This window comes from Gymnoscopelus braueri (assembly GCF_963280865.1).
Source record: "Gymnoscopelus braueri genome assembly, chromosome: 6".
In the NCBI taxonomy this organism is placed as follows: Eukaryota; Metazoa; Chordata; class Actinopteri; order Myctophiformes; family Myctophidae; genus Gymnoscopelus; species Gymnoscopelus braueri.
This window is the reverse complement of record NC_137607.1, coordinates 44,765,143-44,782,061: the sequence shown is the minus strand read 5'-3', so window position 1 is coordinate 44,782,061 and position 16,919 is coordinate 44,765,143. Positions and strand designations below refer to the sequence as shown.

General features: G+C 41.7%; 1 long non-coding RNA gene and 1 pseudogene across 2 annotated transcripts; one reads left to right on the top strand and one right to left on the bottom strand.

Annotated features, from left to right (window-relative positions):
* Window positions 1-1,570, bottom strand: LOC308087302. Its single transcript, XR_013933309.1, has 2 exons — window positions 1,029-1,570; window positions 1-783 (listed from the first exon to the last, which is right to left on the bottom strand). It is a non-coding gene; the product is annotated as an uncharacterized lncRNA (long non-coding RNA).
* Window positions 1,571-13,263: 11,693 nt separating this feature from the next.
* LOC308086962 (DNA-directed RNA polymerase III subunit RPC7-like) lies at window positions 13,264-14,972 on the top strand (annotated as a pseudogene). The gene is made up of 3 exons: window positions 13,264-13,394; window positions 13,581-13,748; window positions 14,518-14,972. The product of its transcript is annotated as a DNA-directed RNA polymerase III subunit RPC7-like (transcript).
* The last annotated feature ends 1,947 nt before the right edge of the window (window positions 14,973-16,919 follow it).

Below are 16,919 nucleotides of genomic sequence, written 5' to 3'. Positions count from 1 at the left end.
TGTATAAAAGATTCTTTATTATGACCAAAAACATAAACAACCACGTTTCCCTGCTTTACTCAGATCAGTTAGATGTTGCTGAAACTGAATTTGAGGGAAGAAAACAACATTTTGAAATAAACATTTCTTAGGCTTGTAAATTTAGGGTGATATAACTGACATTGACATAACAGGACTGAAATGCTTAATTTATGCTCTGTTGTGCGACCGCATCGCACACTGAAAATAGCTGATCTACAAGCTCACAATTGTAGATCATTTCTGGAGCACAACGAAGAAAGAATCGGGCATCTAGCTAATCAGACACATTATCAAGTTTTCCTTCCAACTTGTTCTCAAACGATCAATTATGATTTGTCAGATGACACATTATCTAGACATCACGGGTGCATTCGTAAACATGCTCAGAAAATCTGCTCCGTTTTCACGCGTTTTCACACTGACGTCAGAGTGCTGTGAAATCAGTTAAAGTTGCGATCTGTAAGACTTATGTCCTATGCAGGATTCGAACCCGGGTCTCCCGAAATGCCAACTGCTGAGCCAAGACGGAAAGCACGTTTTGTGCAATGGGAGATATTACACCTTGATGTTGAGGCAGTGGGAGCGCTCATGGTGTTCAAGTTATGAACACACCTCGTGTCAACACATTATTGGGTTGCACAGTTAAACTATGACTGCTCTGTCCTTTACAGAGAACAACTAAATACTAGAACGAGTACAACTATAAAAATTATATCTAATACCACGAATACCCAGAGCCCGACTGATGCTAGAATTTTGGGTCTGAAGACGATCACGATTTTAGACCACTGATATATGGATTTTATTTAACCACTTAAGACCTATTCAAAAATGTCAAAAGCTCTACAAGCTCACAACACATCGTAACGAGACACACTGTGAGCTTGTAGATCTGCTGTTGTTTTCAAAGTGTGTGAAAACTTTGAGCTTTTCACCGTAAATGACATGTCCAAAATCGATTGCAAAATCGCTGATACCGTCATCCAAAAATTCAAATAATCTGTTACATCGGTCGAGCTCTGCTAATATCTCATCCACACCGACAGTAACCCCTCCCCCCTCTGTGACATCATATCCAGGAAGGTCATGTGAAGTGTTTCTCTACTAATAAAGTTCAATTTAAACAATGATTACAGCTGCATGGAGGAGTATCTGCTAGATGAGAGCTTCCACGCTGATGGAGTTCACCTCAAAGGAGAATTTCACTTGAAAACACTACTTGGGTAATTTTAACGTCTACTCAGGCTTTTGTGTGAACCCTGGCAGTTATTTAAAGTCCAAGTAGATGTGAAAATGACCACATAAGTGTTTTGAAATCATAGCGTGTAATCTTCGCAATAATATACTTTATATATAGTCTTCCACTGGCATAATTTTCACAATAACCATTTCACATAAATGTGCTGTATGACCAGTTCTCTAAATATTATTTAGACAGTGTCTGCCGTTGAGTGGTCCCTACATTACTAAACTAACACCGAAATGACGCAGGCACTCACAGGAGGTGCTATGGAACCAGAAATGTATTTCTTCTTCCATTTTTATTAACCATTTGGAGCGGGAACCCCTATTTGTAACTATACCTTTCAGAACGGGAACCCCTTTTGGGGTTCCTGTTGCTATGTACAGTATATAGCAACATAATTTTTTTATAATTTTTGAATACATGTTTGAAGTTTTTCAGAAAGCTTATATCAGGATTTAGAAGGCGTTTTTAGAATCGGCCTCAGGTCATTTTCTGTTAATGTATTTCTTGGTGAGGGCCGGAAGCAAAAATCAGCTATAACCAGATGGTGTAATGACGTGTGGCTACCAGAGGTGTCACCCCAAAAGCACTCCAAAAAGCAAAGTTACACAGTATGACTTTAAAGTGAAATCCCCCTTTAGAGATCACAACTCCTCCTCCTACGTCTAATAACCTCCCCTGTATCCTCCTCCACCTCCTCTGTATCCTCCTCCAGTTCCCCTGTATCCTCCTCCACCTCCCCTATACCCACCTCCACCTCCATACCCGCCTCCTCCCCCCCTATAGCCGCCTCCCCCTCCCCTGTAGCCACCTCCTCCTCCGTACCCTCCTCCCCCGTACCCTCCTCCTCTGTACCCGCCTCCACCCCCCCTGTACCCTCCTCCTCCTCCTCGGCCTCCGTCGTCAAAGCGACCCATCTTGGGAGGGCGGGGTCCGTCACCGAACCTGTGGAGAGGACCAGACGTCAGTTAAGAGTGTGTTCACACTATCGCCTTTATGAACAAACAGTGCTGTATAGAACGCTTTTTCTGCTGTCGAAATAAATAGACTTCAATATACCACTTCCCTCCCTCCAGGAGATGTACAAGAAGCTGTGTGTAGTCAAAGCTCACTGTATAATCAAGGACATGCACCACCCCAAGGCCAGGCAAGGAGGTCTACCATAGTATCAAGGGCAAGACCACCAGGTTTCTGAAGAGCTTCCACCAGGCTACCATCAGACTGTTGAAGTCACTATCAACTGGAACACTTTACTTGAAACTGACAGTTTTTCCTCCATTCATTTGGATCTGTTCCTCTATGCAGACTTTTACTTTCTCTGTGGACCTGCCATGTGCATCTTATGTCGCTTACATTGCTTTTGAAAACACATCTGTATATAAAGTGTTTTTTCCTCAGGATTGTTTTACTGTATGGGCTGACTACAATCTGTTTTTATGTTTAATTTTTTTCTTATTTCCATTTTTCTCTTGCTGATGTTTGCTGTTTTTAACATGTATGTAAAGCACTTTGTAATTATGTTTGGAAAAGTGCAATACAAATACAATTCATCATGTACAGAGATTAAAGCAAAATAAGTCCTAATGAGTGATTTGTGAAACAGCAAGGAGCTCCCCCACACACTAGTGCCGTGTTTCATAAACAATTAGCACGATATGTAAAATTAGGATGTACAGTATTGGTAGCCATACAGACAACCAGTTGAAGTAATTGTAGATTGAGGCTTTAACCTTTGCCTTTATGCAATATCCAAGATCAATTAGGGTTTACTGACGTTTTCAATCTACTGTACGAGAGTTGTAGACACTCCCCATTGTCACCGGGACTTTCAGCTCCTAGCCTGTCCGGGGCTCCAAACATGTACAAATGCAAAAATAAAGGGGCTTACCCACAAGCCCCAAATGTTAACTAACTGTCTAGTGCAATGTAATAATCCATATCTTTCAATAAAGAAGTGTTTTAATCCCGTCTGTGGCCGATTCTGTCGGAAGTTCCCAATGGGCGGTAGTGACGCGCCGCATCTGGTGAAACCCGGAATTACGCTCAATGTAAACAGGAAGTAAACGAGGGTGAAAAAATGGCGTTCGGCCACAGACGGGATTAAAACACGTCTTTATTGAATTATTAAATTGCACTAGAACTCCTGACAGTTAGTATATACAATATAGGGTGTACAGATTTCTAGAATCACATATTATATAATATCCATCCATCCAGTCCTCCCTCCACACACCCACCAATCCATGCCTCCATACCTTCTCACTGAAGACAAAGTAAGGACTCAGGTAGGCTATTTGATGTCAAGGGAGCTGAAGGGACAGTTGACGGAGGATTTGTGGATCAAAGCGTTGCGTCCCTCTGTGGTGAGAATCTTCCTCTTCTCTTTGTGGTAACACACGTTGGGATACGACCGAACGCAAGCAGAGACACCACCACGTCTAGATTTTTGTCTGGTCCCACGACAGAAAGAGACAGAGACAGTGATAGAGAGAGACAGAAGAAAGGGAGAGAGAGAGAATGAAGATCTATTTCATGGCATTGAAACAGAAGACAGATGTAAGTATTTCTTTAGGGTGATTTGTGCTTGCTTGCTTGCATGCCAGTGTCACACACTGAAAATAGCAGATCTACAGGCTCACAATGTGCCGCAGTGTGACGCATTGAGAGCTTGTAGATCGTCTATTTTCACGCCAACCCAAATAAATCAGCCCTAAACAGAAGACAGAAGATAAAAGAACGTTCAGGAACCTTCAGGGAAGCCAGCATTGACCAGGATGTCCGTCAGTTGTACTTTGGCCTCCGAGGTCATTTTCAGCGTCTTCACCGTTAACCCTGAAATAACCATAACATAACCAAATATTAACCAATACGTAACCAAATATTAACCATAACATAACCAAATATTAACCATAACATAACCAAATATTAACCCTGTAAATATAAACAAACCAAATATTAACCCTAAAACCATAAATAACCAAATATTAAGCCTGAACATCTCCCAGTACAACAGTATCATACTGTATTTCAAATGGTGCATAATTAGGTATTCTACCATTATGTTGTTAAAAGTAAAGGTTTAGTAAAAATTCGATCAAAGGTTTGGACTAATCGGTGTAGAGTGGCAAAGGGATTTTGATCACATTACTGAGAGAGAGAGAGAGAGAGAGAGAGAGAGAGAGAGAGAGAGAGAGAGAGTCCTATTTAATCATAAATGTATACTTTAATAATTAATTATATTAATTAATAACAGATTATTGTTAATACTAACGAAGGCCAGTAGTCCGTCATCGATGTTGCTGGAGGTCCGGGGGTTCCAGTTGACCTGGGGAGGAGACCAGGGCACCACGCCCGCTCCGCTCTGCCTCTGACTGGGCTCAAACGATGCCATCTTCCCCTGGATGAGAGACACTGGAACGCTGGGGTCCACAGGCTGGCAAAAGATAGTAAGAACATACAGTTACAAACATCACCAATATGAAAAATCACAGGCATACAACGATGTGCCCCTGAATGAGAGACACTGGAGAGCTGGGATCCATACTGTCCATAGGCTGGCAAAACACAATTACAAACATCTTCCTCTGGATGAGACACTAAACCTCCAGTTCAAAGATACAAAAATTAATCAAATGTAATTTAAAAAAAGTGCATATAGATAGAAACATCAGTCTACATACAGGGATCCACAGGTTGCACCAAGATATATCAACCATGTAAACCCCAGCATCCGTATTCTGGGGTAACTTCGTGAAGATATTTAATGTAGATTAAAAACAGAAAGGGACTCTGCTGTCAAAAACACAGGTACAACCATCAGTCTACACACTGCATCCACAGGCTGCCCCAAGATACAAAAGAAACACACAGATATAACCATCACATACTAGACTAGAGCACCACACATATAATTTATATTGATCATTTTATTTAAAAAATCTTGACGCCATCGGGATCAGCCTTTATGCTGCCAAAGTCTCCCAATAGTTTTTATCATCATTATTGTCTCCGCCAGGCCGAAAGGCATGGCGAGAGAGTATGTTTTGCCCCCTGTCCGTCCGTCCGTCATTCTGTCTGTGGACAGCTAATCTCCGGCACCGTTGGCTTGCTCGCAGTGAAACTGTGCACACACACTCCCTGGATGCCACAGCAGAACCTCTGCCCCACATTTTTCACATGGGCCTTTTTTAGCGCCACCAGGAGGCCGATTTGTGCAAAACATATTTTTTGACAGTACTCCTACAGATTTTGTCCAAAAATCCCGCAAATCGGTACACAGTATCTCTATAGTCATTAAACGAAACGGGTCTTTCAGATTTTTCATATTCCATCCTGATTGGCTAAAAATGGCTTCCAAAGTTTGTAGGAGTGCTCCGTTTTGAACAAAATGCCTCAAATCATAAACACAGCATGCAAAATGTTCTAATCAGCCTCATGGTGGCGCTATAACAGGGCGATTCGTGTTTTCACCTATAACTGCACCGATCTGTGTAAAACTTTGTAAGCGCACTCCCTAGAGGTCAAGGAAAAACCTTTGCCCTGCATTTTTCACATCTGCCTTTTATAGCGCCACCAGGTGACTGACTTATATAAAACATTTTTTTTTATATTACTCCTTCCGATTTTATCCAAATTTCACGCAAATCGGTACACATGATCTCTATAGTCATGTGATCAAGACGGATGTGTTTGATTTTTCATATTCCATCCTGATTGACTAAGATTTACATCTAAAGTTTGCAGTAGTGGCTTGTTTTGAACAAAATGCCGCAAATCATGAACACAGCGTCCGATTGCGTTCAAACTGCACGCACATTCACACTATGTTGAGGAGCAAATGTCACCCTTTTCACATTGGCCTGTTGTAGCGCCACCAGGAGGCCACAATAACCTACCTGACCTGGCGGAGACCTGTGCTCCGAGGAGCACTTTTTCTAGTTTATACTGCACTTGTCTGTTTTCACATAACTGCTATTAACTAGAATCATCCAGTAGGGAGAGTCCAAATACAAGCACTATGAGCTTTGTCGTCCTGCCTCTTCCAATATAGATGGACAGACAGGTACTTTACCTCTAAGAGGGGGTCTAAGAGGTTTTTTTTAAGATTTATTTTTTTAAATAGCAATCTTCATGCTCACATCGCACAACTCCCAAAACATAGATTAAGTATTAATCTTCATCATCATCAAACCGATTTCTGGCTTTTCAGAGGACAGTGTTACTTGAGGTCAGGAGGAGATGAAGTTCTACCAGCTAAACTAGTTTTTTGTTTGTCAAGATAGCATCAATAGTTGTGGTTTCCATTAAGGTGAACAGGTATTCCATGTTCATGAGAAAGTCTTGTGTAATGCAAGGTATGCTAATAGAACAATAGAAACAGATGCGTGCATGATGAGAGATTAGAGAAGAGGATGGCATGATTTAAAGGAATGCAAGTTCCACTACTAGTGGCACGATGGAAAAATACAGAGAGAAAAAAACACAACCAGGTTCTCAAAGGAGAAACAAGTTGATAAAAGCATCGGCAGTGTTCCTGGATCTAACAGGATGAAACGGAAAAACTTTTGCCCTGATGAAAGCTTGTTGTGGTCGAAACATGTTGCCATTTGCCTTGTTTTAATTAAGGCTATTTCCTCCTTTTATTATTAAATGCCCGGATCCTCTGTTTTTTCCAATGGAAAAATACACTTGAGTCAAAACAGATACGTACATGATGAGAGATTAGATAATGAAGGTCAAAGTTAGGAGCCCTTGCATCAAACTGGTTAAGTAACATTGCATTCCTTTAAATGCTGTCATACCTTCATTAATCTCTCATAATCTAATCACTCATCATGTACCTATCTGTACAGATGTGACATCAGACTGTTGGGCAAGGCATGAACACCGCCTGCCTGAGGTGGTTTTTAACCATGTGAAATATGTTTTTTTTTAAACCTTTCCATGCTGCACAAACTGGTTCTTGAAACAGCACCTTAAACACTGTACCGGATGATGCTTTTTTCTACCTGCATAATGATACTAATGTACATCTCTTCTAAATATGTACATCTGTTTTCACATTTACTCTCTGTATACTGTAGGTATATATCTGTATTTGTTCTATTTAACCTGTTTTCTATCTCTTTCCCTTTTCTCCTTTTCTCTCACTCAAGTGTGCACGAAAAACACAAACACATAATTTCACCGACTGCTTTACACCTACAAACTGTGATGTGACAAATAAAACTGATTCTGATGATTAATGAAGGGCATGACAGAATTTAAAGGACGGCAGTATCACAACTAGTTTGATGCAACGGCTCCTATACTTTGATCAGAGCGAAGTGAGTAAACTCTTAAGTTGGAGGTCTGATGGTTATTTTGGACTAGGGGTTTGTTTGACTGATTGATTGATTGATTGATTGATTGATTGATTGATTGATTGAGCAAGGGAAGTACAGTTCAATACAAGGTCTGTTTTAAATAAAAGAAAGCACAATGGCTTTGGGGTATTTTGTACTCAATTCATCGAAACATTTTGTTTTGGGATGAGTTAAACTAATACATAATAAAAAAACTATAATCGTTAATCAATCAACATAATTGATTAACAATCAATCCCTATTTTGGGAATGTGATTAGTTTCTTAATAATGTTCAATTATCATTGTACCGACATGTTGATGTGAAGAGATGTGCATAATGTTATTTATTATTGATGAAGTTGCACTGTGATAGTGAGAGCAGAGTCTTACAGGAGATGTGATGGTAACTATAGTAACACAGTAATTATTATTATTAGTGTTAACTATATACAGTAAAACTAATACTTACAGGAGATGAGATAACTCATCTCCTGAACCACGGCCATGATCTGCTGCTGAGGGTCTGGAGCAACAGTGACGTCATGCACCTCCAACTACACACACACACACACACACACACACACACACACACACACACACACACACACACACACACACACACACACACACACACACACACACACACACACACACACACACACACACACACACACACACACACACATATACACACACACACACACACACACAGAGAGATAGAAACCCTTGGGTTGTACAGCAACTAAATATACTACGTATTGTCCATAATGCCTTTCTGTTAAACATTTCAACTTGGTGTCCCAATTTTGGGAATCTCATTACAGGATAAAATAAAAATAAAAAAACAATATTCAAATAAATGCAACAATGTAAAAATAAAAAGCAGATCTACAAGCTCACAACGTATCACATTACCAGAAGTTGTGAACTTGTAGATCAGCTATTTTCGCTATTAGTCACATGAGAAAGTATGGTGCTTAAGTCTTGATCGTAGAACACAGGAGCAACAGATAAAAGATTTTCAACATTTTAGTCTCACCAGCCAGACGATTAGAGATCTACACCTACTGAAAGACATACTGACATACTTCAAGGATTAAGAAAACAGGTCGTGGGGAAAAGAATCTCTGATCATCTGGCTATGCAAGACGCACAAGTATTTGAACTTATATCATGACCAGGTAGCGATACAAACCAATGTTCTACCAGTTTTATTATTTTTGCTTTTTACCCTTTTTTCTCCCCAATTTAGTCGTTATGCCAATCATTTCCTCCCCACACACATTTCTGTGTTGTCACTGCTGTCGTATCCTACTGACTCACCTGCCAGTGAGGAGCCCCCACCGGGAGGACGTAGAGCCTTCGTCCTACTCCTCCCAACCAACACTCCCTTCTGACTTTACGGGACAATTTTATTTTTTATTTTTTACAAATCTCTTTATGCATTTTTTTAAGCAGATGCAAAAGACAGCGTATATAAAGATCAATGAAACAAAGAGGACAATCGTGTTCGTAAAGATGCTCGACAAAGCCAGACGCACCGCGTTGATTTCGAACCCCCAGCCCCTACAGTGGTGGACAGGCACATTACCACGGCACCACATGAGCGCTCTACCAGAGTTAATGTTAATTTCAAGATTTGAAAAGGGGAAAAACAAAAACATGTTACTTACTTCGTTCCAACTGTCTCACAAAGAGCTGCATCTTTTCGCAAATTTGGCTACCAAAAAGGGCAGAATCCCCACACATACAAAGGTTTTATGATTAAGATGATGATGTATGTACTGTATGTATGTTAGTTTGTTTGTGATAGCATTAAATGTTGTCTGTTTTATGTGAATCATGTATCAGTTTGTGGTAATTGTGCAAAAAAAATTAATAAAATGACTGAAAGAGAAGTTTTAGTACATAAACGGACAGAAATAAAGCAGATGCTGACAAAATAATAATAATAATAAGGGTAATAATAATAATAAATATAGCTGCAAGCAGCGATAAGCGGGGCCAGGAGAGAGAGAGAGAGAGAGAGAGAGAGAGAGAGAGAGAGAGAGAGAGAGAGAGAGAGAGAGAGAGAGAGAGAGAGAGAGAGAGATAAAGAGAGAGAGAGAGAGAGACGGAATAGATTGAAGAGAGAGAGAGAGAGACGGAATAGATTGAAGAGAGAGAGAGAGAGACGGCATAGATTGAAGAGAAAGAGAGAGAGATAAACGGAATAGATTGAAGAGAAAGAGAGAGAGAGAAACGGAATAGATTGAAGAGAAAGAGAGAGAGAGAAACGGAATAGATTGAAGAGAAAGAGAGAGAGAGAGAGAAACGGAATAGATTGGAGAGAGAGAATCGGAATAGATTGAAGAGAGAGAGAGAGAGAGAGAGAGAGAGAGAGAGAGAGAGAGAGAGAGAGAGAGAGAGAGAGAGAGAGAGAGAAACGGAATAGATTGAAGAGAAAGAGAGAGAGAGAGAAACTGAATAGATTGAAGAGAAAGAGAGAGAGAGACTTGGAAAAGGAATAGATTGAAGAGAGAGAGAGAGAGAGACATGGAAACGGAATAGATTGAAGAGAGAGAGAGCGAGAGAGACATGGAAACGGAATAGATTGAAGAGAGAGAGAGAGACATGGAAACATAATAGACTGAAGAGAGAGAGAGATGGAAGCAGAACGGACATCTCAACCTATTGCCATTAACAGGAATCGAACCCTCAACCTTTGGATTAACAGGCTGCAACACTACCTATAGTGCTATAGCTTTGTACAGATTGAGGTTGTCTGTTGAAGATAAAAGTGAACCAGTGAAAGCAGCCGACCTACAAGCTCAGAAACACGTTGCTATCTGAAAAGTTGTGAGATTGTAGATCGGCTATTTTCAGAATGAAGTATGTCATACATACTTCATACCCTCTCAAATAAGCATTTCAGGTTATCTTTATCAATTGCATATGTATTAATTGACACAATTACTGGTAGTGTCTGTTGATATTTATAAGTATTTCCGTCCATTATGAACCAAGCCTCTGTGTCCCGAACTACTCTAGATCACTGGTTCACAAACCATTTACCAATAGGCATTTTTGTGTCTCCTCGGAACGAAAACTAGTGAAAGTAGCCGATCTACAAGCTCACAAAACGTTGCTATCTGAAAAGTTGTGAGATTGTAGATCGGCTATTTTCACAATGAAGTTTGTCATACATTGCAAAAACATACTCTCTCCAAGAAGCATTTCATGTTACCTTTAACAGTTGCACATGCATTAATTGAGAGAGAGAGACATGGAAACATAATAGATTGAAGAGAGAGAGAGATGGAAGCAGAATGGATTGATTGGACATCTCAACCTATTGCCATTAACAGGAATCGAACCCTCAACCTTCGGATTGACAGGCTGCAACACTACCTATAGTGCTATAGCTTTGACCAGGCTGAGGTTGTCTGTTGAAGATAAAACTGAACCAGTGAAAGCAGCCGATCTACAAGCTCAGAAACACGTTGCTATCTGAAAAGTTTTGAGATTGTAGATCGGCTATTTTCACAATGAAGTACGTCATACATTGAAAAAACATACTTTCAAATAAGCATTTCATGTTATCTTTACAGTTTGCACATGTATTCATTGATACAGTCATGTTTTTTGCAATTCAACTTAAACGAGTCTAAATCAAGTGAGGCTTGAACCGGCAACCTTGCGGTCGTGAGGCACACGTTTAAGGGAGAAGCCATTGGAGCAACAGACAAGAACCTGTGAAAAAGGAGATCACACAGATGATACAGTTTCACGCAAATAGCTGAAAAATCCTGGGTTTAAGTGTTTTTCAAACTGCTCAAAATTGCGGACAATCTAAGGGTGGAGCTTACTGGTCAACGTGATACATGTGTTCCTCATGAGTCAAGGCACATGTGTAAGCAGGTTTAATGGCTGTCGGCCAAACGAGGCATGACTTTTGCCTGTTTAAAGTTTGCACTTTCAAAAAATCGCTATAGCGCCCCCCTTTGACCAATTGGAGTAAGATTGGTTTCAGTAATATTTGGAATGACCCTCAACATTAACGCAAAGTTTCAAAGAAATGTGAGTCTGCATGTATGTGATAGGGGCAGATGAATAATTGTCATAAAACTGCAATATTCATTGGCTCATTAAAGCTTCATTTTTTCACTTATGGAAAATCTTCGCTGCTTGTTTGTCGGCATAGGTCCAAAGTTCATGTGTAAAACGTTTCGTGCAGATTACTCAAAAATCCCAGGAGGAGATAGGTTTTAACTGTTTTTCATATAATTCAAAATGGTGGGAGATCTAAAGGTCAGAGGTCAAAAGTCAGAGGGTTAAAGTTGTTCATCATGAGTAGACGCATGTGTGTATTGAAGTTTTATGGCTGTAGGTCAAACAGGGCATGAGTTGTACCTGCTCAAAGTTGGCATTTTCAATTGAGTGCTATAGCGCATGTAGTTTTTCATGACCATCTACCATATGGCCAAGTTTCGTAGAAGAAACAGAATACAGGAAATATTAAAACAGGTCCAGAGCTGAGCTCTGGCCCCGTAATTACGATTCTAAATCACTATGACTGTGCTGTGGAATTAAAAAAAACATAGTATTTTATCAACTCCGTCAGACTCCGTCAGATGTCAACTAGGTCAGATATGCCATTCTATGAAGATGACACCAAAAAAGAAAAGGTTTAACCCTTCCATTTTCAAGTTTAAATAGGTAAAAAATACCCTTTATATTTCTTTAATGGAACGAGACTTGAAACAAAATTATTTATCATCATTTTAATTAATTCTAATGGTCTCTAAAAACAAGACCAGGAGACCTGGATCTGCCAGACCCAGACTTCACATGACGTGTCAGCCTGTGTCTATGCCCATGAATGGCCGGGCTTCGCACGACGTGTGTCCCTTCTATGCCCATGTATGGACAGACTTTTTTTGGGGGACAGATTTTTTTTTGGCTGGGGCCGGAGGACAAAGTGACCATGCCCATGTATGGACGAAACAGGTACAAAGCCTCATGTAAGCCCGACCCCTTGGGTCTGGCAAAAAAGTGACACTTGTGGTGTTAGGGTCCGAAATGACCCGGAAGAGAAGTGTGGTTCAATTCCCCCCAAATTGTCAATGTTCATGTTTGAGAGTGAGAGAGACTTGTCCTCAATTAACATTTGCTATCAGGAGTAAAATAAAGTTTGAGTTTATGAAAAATAAATGACTTTTTACCTTCTATGGTATATTCTATGGTATGTTTTTATTTAATTTTTTTTAAGTGTGTTCTAATTATTATTCTTAATTATTATATTAATGCTAGATAACATCACTATCCATTGCCTTCATTATAAGAAATGTAATGAGTGAATTTTAACATTTTTACAATAGAAAACAAGATATATTGAAAGATGAAATCCTAGCCCTCATAATATTTTAAAAAGTGTTTACATGGATATGAACGCATTACAAGTCAGCTATGAGGTGGGAGAAAAAGAAAAAAAAAAGTATTTTGGGTTGATTTAAATCACAGGTCAAATTTGACCCGCTAACACCACAAGTGGATGCAGTTTTCTAACACAATGCAAGGGTTAACAGTCAACACTTTGATCTTTTAAAATATATTTTCCCGGCATCGTCCCTCATAGACGCATATTGCATAATCATTGATCTGCATCATCATGGCTGGACGTGGTGGCAGGGGGCGTAGCAGAACCAACATGACCTTTAACCTGGAGGATCTGGGCATCGGGAGAGGAGAAGCTCTACCTCCCACTGCCGTCAAGCCAACAGCCCTGTTCAGGGTTGCCAGGTCTGCTCATAATAATTTCCCGCAAGATTTTATTTGAAAATAGCCGATCTACAAGCTCACGCGTTGTGAGCTTGTAGATCTGCTGTTTTCAAATAGCTGATGTATATGTTAAAGTGCTCATGTGGCCCATATAGTCGCTTCTTTTGGGCTGGTTTTCCTAGACCTGGTTGCTTGTTTCTCTCACAGAATCTGGCAACACTGCCCCCTGTTCCCTCCCATGACGGCCCAAGCCGTCCCTTTACAGACAGGAGAGGAGGTAGAGTACATGCTGGCTTTGAAGCAGGAGCTGAGAGCTGCCTGCAAGAACCTGCCCTTCTACGTCAGAGGAGCTGCGCCCAGGAAAGATGTGGTTCGGTAAAATAGACCAGGAGACCCAGAATGAAGTCCAGAATGGAGAGTACAGTGGTTGATGAGCTTTACTTAATTACATACTTGTGACATAATAATGATGTCATGAATAGTTCGTGACGAAAGGGGACGAAAGGGGGACAAACCCCCCCCTCTTCTTTCTATGGAAATTAACGTTGCGATGGGAACGATGTACAAAAACGAATTTCACCCACTTCTTTACCTTGTAAACCTGTGATGTGACAATAAAACTGATTCTGATTCTGATTCAGACCCCTAGTGGTTGAAATCTGAATGGCCGGGCTTCGCACGACGTGTGTCCCTTCTATGTCCATGTATGGACAGACTTTTTTGGGGGACAGCATTTTTTTTGGCTGGGGCCGGAGGACAAAGTGACAGATTTTTTTTGGCTGGGGCCGGAGGACAAAGTGACCATGCCCATGTATGGACGAAACAGGTACAAAGCCTCATGTAAGCCCGACCCCCTTGGGTCTGGCAACAATAATAGAGAGGGCCCCCGATATCCCCTCCCATCCACTTGCATTGAGTTGCTCACACAGCGCATGGGGCCGAAATCACCCCTTCTTCCGGGTTGAGAAATGTGATGGGCGGGGCCTATTTGGGGCTTCTGCGCGTCACTTCTGTGACGCGTTTCGCATCACAGAAGCGCGCAGCCCCGTGCGCAAGCTCGTAAGCACGCTCGTGAGTCGAGCCCATTGGTCAAAACCGTTTTCGCTCGTTCGTGATAGACGCCCCAGGGCGTTTTAAGCTGCAGTACCATGAATGGCCAGCATGTCCATTCGCCTTCAATGAAACCCCTGGGTTCTGGGGGCTTGGACAAATACCACACCGGAGAGCCCAGGGACAATACCATCGAATGGAGCCCAGACCGGAGTCGGTTGCCCAAAGAGCTTTGTATCAACGTCAGAAAGTCTCAGAGAAAAGCAGGTCCAGTGTGTCCACCTCAAGTCAAAGCAGTGAAGAAATCCATCATGGCAAAAGAGGAGGTTCTTTCCAAACTGGAGACTCTGGAGAACTCTCCAAACTGGAGGAACGACGGAGGAGATGGCGGCCAACTCTGCAGACGAGGAGGAGAAGAAGAAAACCAACCAAGAGGCCGAAGAGGAGGAGGCCGAGGAGGACGAGGAAGAGGACTTCGAGGAAGTCGAGGAAGTCTTCGCGGATGATTTGGTGGAGGAGACAGATCATCTAAAACTGATAATCGGCTGACTCGTTAACCAGATCCAAAGGCCATTTATGCTAAGTAGAGAAACTTATATGTGATGCCTTAGGCTGTGGGAATCAACTATTGCTGGATTATCTTCGATGCTTCTCTCTCTGTAAGTAGTTAATGTCTCTCTGGGTCGCTGCTGGAACTCTACTCTCCCAAGACATATCGAGCCTTTATATACTGTTGGCTAATGTCACTACGATGATGTCAGGTAGTGTCAGGCATCTCCACATATATGGAGCAGGCTATCTCCGCTATGCCCAAATCTGGGACTGTGATGTCAGTTCCAGACGTTTGGGTGATCGCCATATAGGGAGTTCAAGGAGCCACCCTCAACTTACCACTGAAAAAGCTGAACTGACAGCTTTAAAATGCCTTTTGTGTGAATACAAACAAAGCACAACTTTGAAAGACTATTTGCATCACATTGGACAGCATCTGCAATATTTTGAAACTGTTACATGTATTTGCCGGACCCAGGGGGTCTGGCTTACATGAGGCTTTGTACCTGTTTTCTCCATACATGGGCATGGTCACTTTGTCCTTAGGCCCCAGCCATAAAAGTCTGTCCCCCTTTCGTCCATACATGGGCATGTTTTGTACCTGTTTTCTCCATACATGGGCAAAAAACAGGTTTTGGTCACTTTGTCCTTAGGCCCCAGCCATAAAAGTCTGTCCCCCTTTCGTCCATACATGGGCATAGACACAGGCTGACATGTCATGTGAAGTCTGGGTCTGGTAGAACCAGGTCTCCTGGTCTTGTTTTCAAGGGTGCCCATTTAAGACAAATATTTATGGAGCGTAATATGTTCCACTATAAATATCCGTAAAAAAATTAACGGACAAACACTTAAAAGTAAACTTGGTCAAACTTGAGGACACCACATCAACCGGGTTCATTTTCAATGTGTCTATAACAAAAACCAGCAAAAATAACACCAACTATTTCAACTTCCTACAACAAACCGGACCCGAAGACAAATGCTATTTTAATGTTTTTTTTCTTTTCTTATTTCTATTTTTCTCTTGCTGATGTTTGCTGTTTTTAACATGTCTGTAAAGCACTTTGTAACTATGTTTGAAAAAGCGTCATATACAATTCAATTAATTAATTATTTTGTTCGTTTGTTCATTCATTTGTCGAGGGACAGCGAGTGCATTTTCCGGCAGAGCTGCCGTGGAGCTGCCGGCGGCGCCAGCTTTGGGAGTGTGCTGCGTTTGTGTAACGCAGTCCCCACCAATATTATTTACGATTCTGTGCCTATCGGTACATAACTCGGACGGCGCTTAGTCGACTAGTAGACCATCGGCCGGTCGTCAAGGGCACTCGTGCCTGGAGGCGCTCGGGCGCGACTCCTTGGCCTCAAGGTCTACTGAGTCGGCGCGCCTCCGTCATGGTCCAAAACTATACTTTATCGGCGGAAAAAATAAGTTGACTGCCGCTCCTCCACCGGCAGTTCCGCGGCAGTTCCGCTGCTGCCGCTCCTCCACCGGCAGTTCCGCGGCAGTTCCGCTGCTCCGCCGGCAGCTGCCACTCCACCGCCGGCAGTCACTGCCGGCAGTTGCCGCTCCTCCACCGGCAGTTCCGCGGCAGTTCCGCGGCAGCAGCCGCTGCCGGAAAATGCACTCGCTCCTTCTGCATTTGTCAGGGCTAAATTAATACAAAACAACTCTCGTTATGTAGTGCTAAAAAACTGGTGAGACCAACCGGTAATTAAACACACCAAAAACATGTGACTACATCTCACTTAATACATAGGGACAATCAAGAAATCATTGAAACCTGCACATGAGTGACTGAGGACCCAGTAACCAAAAAGTCCTACATAAAACACAACCCATTACACCCATTGTCCACAAGCAACTTGGAAGCTATAAATACTGTTCACAATGTAATGGCAAAAATACTCTCACTTCGAAACGAAGGAATTCCAAAGGAAATCTTA